The sequence below is a fragment of the Dermacentor variabilis genome, chromosome 1 (genome assembly GCF_050947875.1).
Source record: "Dermacentor variabilis isolate Ectoservices chromosome 1, ASM5094787v1, whole genome shotgun sequence".
Lineage (NCBI taxonomy): Eukaryota > Metazoa > Arthropoda > Arachnida > Ixodida > Ixodidae > Dermacentor > Dermacentor variabilis.
In genome coordinates, this window is record NC_134568.1 from 233,083,820 (window position 1) to 233,090,512 (window position 6,693).

Sequence of the window (6,693 nt, forward strand, 5' to 3'; positions counted from 1 at the left end):
TTATGTGTGTTGTATTTTCACATGGGATATTTTAATGTTTTTGTGATTTCCAGATGAAGAGGCTGTAAAACTTAAAACGGACACTAAAGAGGAACACTAAGTTGCACTAGAACGACGTTTCCAGAACGCTGGAGTATTGTGAGCTGATGCCTGATGAGCCAGAAAAAGAATAGTGGGGCCGCAACATTCATATGGGGACGGATTACCAGCGAAGCGCGCACGCACGCACACGCACACACGCACACACGCACGCGCACACACACACACACACACACACACACACACACACACACACACACACACACACACACACACATGTGCTTCTCTTACAACGTCGAATTTATGTGGTTCTATTAAACTTATTTTTGGAAGTTGACGGAGTGCTTGAAGCCTGCTTCACCTCCGCCGCGGGTCGGCGCGGTATTGCACTATGTTCGGCATCGGCCCATGCATTCCTGTCTACGCGCTGTGATACAGACGTAGGTCTGATGGACGTAGGTCTGACTTAGGTCGTGGTACAGACTAGGTAAACGGCTTCGCTGTGTAAAAAAAAATTTAAGAAATGCGTATGAACGAGACGGGCGGCGACACCCCCTTGAAGTTCCCACATTAAAGGGATACTAAAGGTTAATATTAAGTCAACGTGGACTGTTGAAATACAATCCCAGAAGCCTCGAAACGCTTGTTTCGTGCGAAGAAGAGACTTATTTTAAGAGAAAACGCGTTCTGAAGCGTCCGCGTACCTCTAGCACAGTTCAAATCGACCGCCCTCCGATCGAGGAGTGGTGACGTCATGGTCTCATAGTGACGTTGCGCCGTCGGTGAGTAAAACGACTCCCGCAGACGGCGCTATGGCTTTTCTGCACAAAACGCAAACGCGCGGCCAGAAACAGAGCCAAGACAGAGCCGACAGTAGCGCGAAAGCGGAACTGTTGTGGCTAGCGGAAGGGAAAGCGCACGACGATAAGCTGGTTCTTTATTTTATGACGCCAACTTCGACGCTCGTTGCAATGGATGACCCTGACAACGACACATTAGCTCGCGACGCTGGGCTCGAGTTCAGCGATTTAAGCACTGATGAACGTGACCTGCTGTTGAGGGCTCGCGCTGCTGGCGTCGTTGCGTACTACTACGACGACGGCCTGCTTTGAAAGGCACTTCACGCGACTTCAGTAAGTCGGCGTTGAACTCGTAATCCTCTGGACGAAAGTGCAGCGAGCACACTACGTGATTTCTCGGCTCTTTGTCAGCGCGCTGTGGCAGAGGTACGGCACTTAACCACTTCGAACGGAGAGGTTCAGTCGTTGGCACACAGTGATAAGTAACATTAGAGAGTTTTAGAATAGGGGCCCCAAACGTTTTGGGGCCCCAAAGAAATAGCGTCGAAGCCACTGCGCATGCGCAAGACGCAAACTCCGTTTGGGTTTTGCGTTGGGAACGCTATTTCACCGATTTAGCGGGAGCCCAAATAGCGGCCCCAAAAGCTTTGCGTCGGCAAACATGGCGGCACCCATCGAAGCGACGGCTCTAACCTAGCACAAAACTGGGTTCGATTCGCGGTAACGCGTGAAGTTCGCAAGCTAGGAGAAGTGAGTGCGGTTATCGCTTTCTCTCAACTAGCGTGTGTTATGAAGATTGACTCATTAGACGCCGCTGATTTTGAATTCGATTGTGGATTTTATGGCTCGTAGGCCTAACACGGCTAAGCTTGGCTGGTGAAGGCTAGTAAAGTTGGTTTGCCCAAAACTAAGCGCAACTAATTGTTTGCTGCTTACAGAGAATAACCTCTAAATTGTACTTAAACGCGAATACACGCAAGTAAAAATTATTATTCCTATCATAAAATGGTATATTTTATTTAATTATTTCTAATAGTTTTTCTTTGACGCCGTAGTGGCGCTGTCAGCGCAAGACGCTATCCGCAAACGTCAAACCCTATTCTAAAACCCTTCACTCCTACGTGTCCCAACGCTAACACCCGCAAAGCTCTTTGGGGCCCCAAACTATTGGGGCCCCTATTCTAAAACTCCCTATTGAAGGCTACGTGGCGCGATCCTCGAGATCCGGTATGAGAGAACGGAGGGAAGCAATTTCGCTTGCGTAGGCTAGACGGGGCGAGTGGAGACAGCAGGGTGTCTACCAAGTTGACATTTCCAAATTCCCAGTTTTCCAGGTTTTCCCCGAGTGCCTTTGCAAAGTTCCATGAGTGATACAGAACTTTGTTTTACATGAAGACAGGCTGACACCATGTCAAAATGTTATTTTTTCTTAGAATCGAAGTAGACAAGTAGCATTTTCTTCCGTCTTATAATCTAATGACGTTATCCTTTTAATACGAGTAGTTGAGTACTAGTGACATAAATTATGATGAGGAGTGCTTTCGTCATCGGGCTAGTACCGGAATGTCGCTGGGGGGTCTCAAATCGTGTCATGCATTTACCTCAATTTCTCGGTTACTAAAGCTCTGTTTGCGATTATATTGACGCCTTAGACGTTCTAGAGCATTGCTTTATCACTTTGACTTGACTTTCTGGTAACCTTTAGTGTCCCTTTAACATCCCGCCAAGTTTCACAGCGTGTGCTGCGGTTTAGCTGACTATTTATCAACAAAGAAATATAACATTCTAGTAATTGGAAATTACCGAACACTCGACCTGGAATGTGTGATAACTTTTTCCTTCACTAAAATGGCCGTAACGCGGGAAAGCATCTTGAAATTCGTGACGTCACGCTGACGTACCGTCGCTGTGGTCTGGGCGCGAAATTCACAACTTTGTGCCTTCATTTTCTCCGCTATTAATCAGCAATTTTGTGTCGTTGGAAGGAAAATACTGAATTTTTAGAGAATATTTCACCTGTCTAAACTAAGTTAGTGCCCCTTCAAGCGCATTGCTTCATTCTTTTTCCGTTTTTCTTTTTGCTCTTGTTTGTCGGGTTTCATAAAGGGGTTGGCGAACTGCGCGCCCTACCAATCACACTGAACAGTATATAGTGTGAGATCCGCTGCCAAAAATCCCCGCCGCATGCTGCGACCGACGAGGTTACGCATTTCTGGGGCAGATTAAAATACTCGGTATTCTGACGTCGGTGCTCAGTCGACACCGCCAAGACCTGCAGCCTATGCCAACAACGAAAAAAAGCTACACGCGCAGTCTGCTTCGCGGGGCCCACTTAAGGAGCCCCGCACGACCTCTGCTATTATAAAGATATTTCAGGTGAACCCGCGCGCATTGCGTACAGACTGTCGTTATGATCGTCTCTGCCTGGTGTCACAGCGCTCGGTGGTGGGGTTTCGTGCAGACGACGCTGGCAGAATGAACCTGCAAACAGTCTCTGGCCGCTGAGCAAGGACATGGCACCGACTTTCTGCGACGGTAGCGCTTGCACTTAGGTTTATGTGTGCTCAAAATGAAACCAAAGATCCTTAAGGAATTCAGACGCACGATCCCCAGCTCTCGGCGGCCACCCACCTCAAGAATCATATATTTTCTCATTGCGGACAATATTGAGTTTGATTGAAACCACAGTATGAACTATCGGGGTTTTTTTTTTTTTTTTTCTGCTCAAGTTACAGTTGTAGTTTGAAACAAAGTGTACCTCGAATGTATCCGTCCGATTTTTTTTGTATTTTGTATACATGTTCTTTTTTAACGAATAAATAATAATCTGTATCGCGACATTTGATTTCGGCAAGTCTGTGTTGGTGTGCTGCGTACGGCCTGCGTGCCGAATTGCAGCAACAGCCTTCGTCATATGGCCTTCATATGGCCTTCGTCAGGCCATATGGCCTTTAGCCTCTGCTTCTTTTCTGTTGTAAACAGGATAAATAAATTAATTCATTCATTTATTCGAAATTCATTTAAATCTGAGCCGCTTCTCGCGTGAAGGCTAGGCCCAGCGCACCTGCGTTCCTTCTTCGTGTACCCCCGATAACGGATGATTTGGGGCGAAAGGTTAAGCATTTAGAAGGAATAAGCGGTTTAGCGACTTAAAATCAATCAGTCAATTAGACGCTCTTCGCGTCATGGGTTGTCTTTACGTACAAGAAGCTGTGAGCGCCGATTCGAACTCAATGGGCGTCGTGAGCGGCTGCTATCAGAAGTGAACCTGCTCAAGTTGCAGTAGTCAGCCAAGGTCGGTAAGTGTTGCCCGCCACTCTTCAGCGCAATGACCTCGAGGTTGTCAGCTTACTGAGCAGCGTGCTTTAATGTAGTCGCGAACGGGTGTGAACGGACAGTGGGACAGTACACCGACGTACATTCTTTGGTGTTCGTGGATATCGTAAAAGAACAGTTGTTTTGTAGCCCTGTATTGGGGTGCACATCTACCGACTCTGCTTGCTTCTTCGCGCTCTCGTTTGTCAGGCGCCTTCAAATATTTTTTGCTCCTTTAATTTTGAGAGAAAGCCTTTGCTCGGGCTCAACTTTAATTTCCCTGTTCAAGGTACTCGTCAAACGCGGAAGTTGTCTCATAAAGCAGCCGCCAAACCGATTTAAAGGACATTTGTTCGATTTAAGAGAAACCGCTGAAATTGTAGCCGATTTAGGCTGTCCAAATTTCCGGAGTCCCCTAATACGGCGTGATACGATCGCGACCGGGTGAGGTGGGGCTTCATCGCAGGAAACGGGAAACGACGACGAAGCCAGGCATCGAGATGATGAAAAAAAGTAGAAAAAGTTATATTCATTTCATTGCTACATGGATGTAACTGTCATGAGTCTCGAGCGGTGCTTCTTGACACATAGGCCAGCACGGCCTTAAATAACTTCTGGCGGTCCTGTCGTCGTCGCCGTCTTCCTCCGGAGCCTGTCTTTCCTTTTTCTCATCCTTGGTGTCAGCTCGGGGAAAAGGGGTGACGTCGTCTTGACCTTCGGTTTCTTTTTCTATCCTTTTGCTTCAGCTCGTGGAGAACGGGGTGTCGTCGATTCGGAGAAGGGTGCAATTATGTTGGCGTCGGGAAGCCCGTTTGAATGCTTATCACACCGACAGGTCGGTCATAACAGGCGTGCCTCATAATCATATCGTGGTGTTTTGGCACGTAGAACCTCACAATTTAATTCATACACGAGCTTTCAGAAAAATGCTCCTCTACTTGGGATTTTGGTACACGTTGAAGAAACCCTGGTGTGTCAATTTAATCCGAAGCTCTAAATTCTTACGAGGCTTGCCGTAGTGGGGGGGGGGGGGGGGGGGGGGGGGGGTTCATTTTGGTCACGCGAGGTTATTTACCCAATGCGCGGTACACGGGCGTTTCTGCATTCCCCCCCCCCCCCCTATCGAAATGCGTCTGACGCGGCCGGGAATCGAACCCGTTACCTCGTGCTTTGAATCCCGAGCCCTCCACTACGGCTTCTTTCATAGCTCCGCTGTTGTTTTTCTGACGTTAAACCTCGCGAATCGATTCAACCGTCCGCAGTAGCAGCACTTGTGAGCAATACTGCAGCCAGGCGTAGGTGTAAAAGCCTATAAAAAACGCGCTAGAATGGAAGGTAAGAGGTGCTCGGTGTTTGTTATATCCATTATGAAGTTTGTTGTAATGGTTTTATTTTGCGTAAAAGAAGAGTACAAAAAACAGTTTTGCGTGTGCGTTGTAAAGGGTAACTTGGCTATACACTGACTGGTCTGTCTTACTTGGATTTGACGGTATTACCACGTAAATTTTGTCCGCTCTAGAGTTTATGTACTCGCGGACAACTTTATGTGGCTATGAAGGGAAAGCTACGTACGGAGGCATAGCGCGCACAAGTGAGAGCGCTTTTGAAAGGAGACCCGCGTTTTAATCCACGTTAGTTTAGGCTGGGAAAGAGAGAACATAGTCTTATTAGCAACAGCTAAATAAGACAGAACACACCACTGAGTGTAAAGGTTTACTTGCTTTGCGGCTTTTCCCTTCTGCGTCTGGACAAACGCGAAACCGTCGCGCATGAAACCTGCGTCGATTCAGCGTTTGTTCGGAGCAACCAAAAAGCACTGTCAAACGCTGCCGGACTTCTTGGCGCGGTAACACATGTGCAGCAGCCACGCGCCCGTAGCTTTCCTTTCGTAGCCACAGTAAGTTGTCCGCGAGTTTTGATAGGTGCTGTTTGTGGGATTGGTAATATCTGCCTCGACCCGCCGCGGTAACCCAGTGGATATATGTCGTTACGCCGTTGAGCTCGAGGTCGCTGGTTCGATTCCGGCGGCCGCATTGCGATGGGAAAAAAAAAACGCCATTGTACTTAATTTAAATCCACATTGAAGAACCCCAGATGGTCAAAATTTATGCGGAGTCTCCCACTAGGCGTGCCTCATAAATGCATAATCGTATGTTGGTTTACTCGATTTTTTTTTTTAGATACAAAGTTCATCGAAGTTTGGTAGAGGCACTACTTCGTGGGGCGCGTCTTCATTTGGTCAGTGGCGTCGGCGGGGCATGCCTCCGATTGTGCGGAGCAGATGTTCAAGCGCATTGCGAATGGCTGGCAGTGGGCACACGCCGTCCCGCTACCGCCAGGGAGAGGAGTAGCTCGTTTGCGGACGATTGGTGGTGGCGCACAACCGTCTCTCCCTGCCGACGCATATCGCGTTTCTCTTTGGCAGCGTGCCATACGCTTTTTTCCCCCTCGGAGACACGCACCGGTATGTGCATATGCTATACACGTGGGCGCCGCTCGGTCTGCATCCGAGGCGGAGGAGGGGATCAGCGGGGCCTTT

At 48.3% G+C, this 6,693-nt stretch overlaps 1 pseudogene; it reads left to right on the forward strand.

The window, feature by feature from the left end:
* The first annotated feature begins 321 nt into the window (after positions 1–321).
* On the forward strand, positions 322–454 carry LOC142568164 (U2 spliceosomal RNA; annotated as a pseudogene).
* Positions 455–6,693: the final 6,239 nt, after the last annotated feature.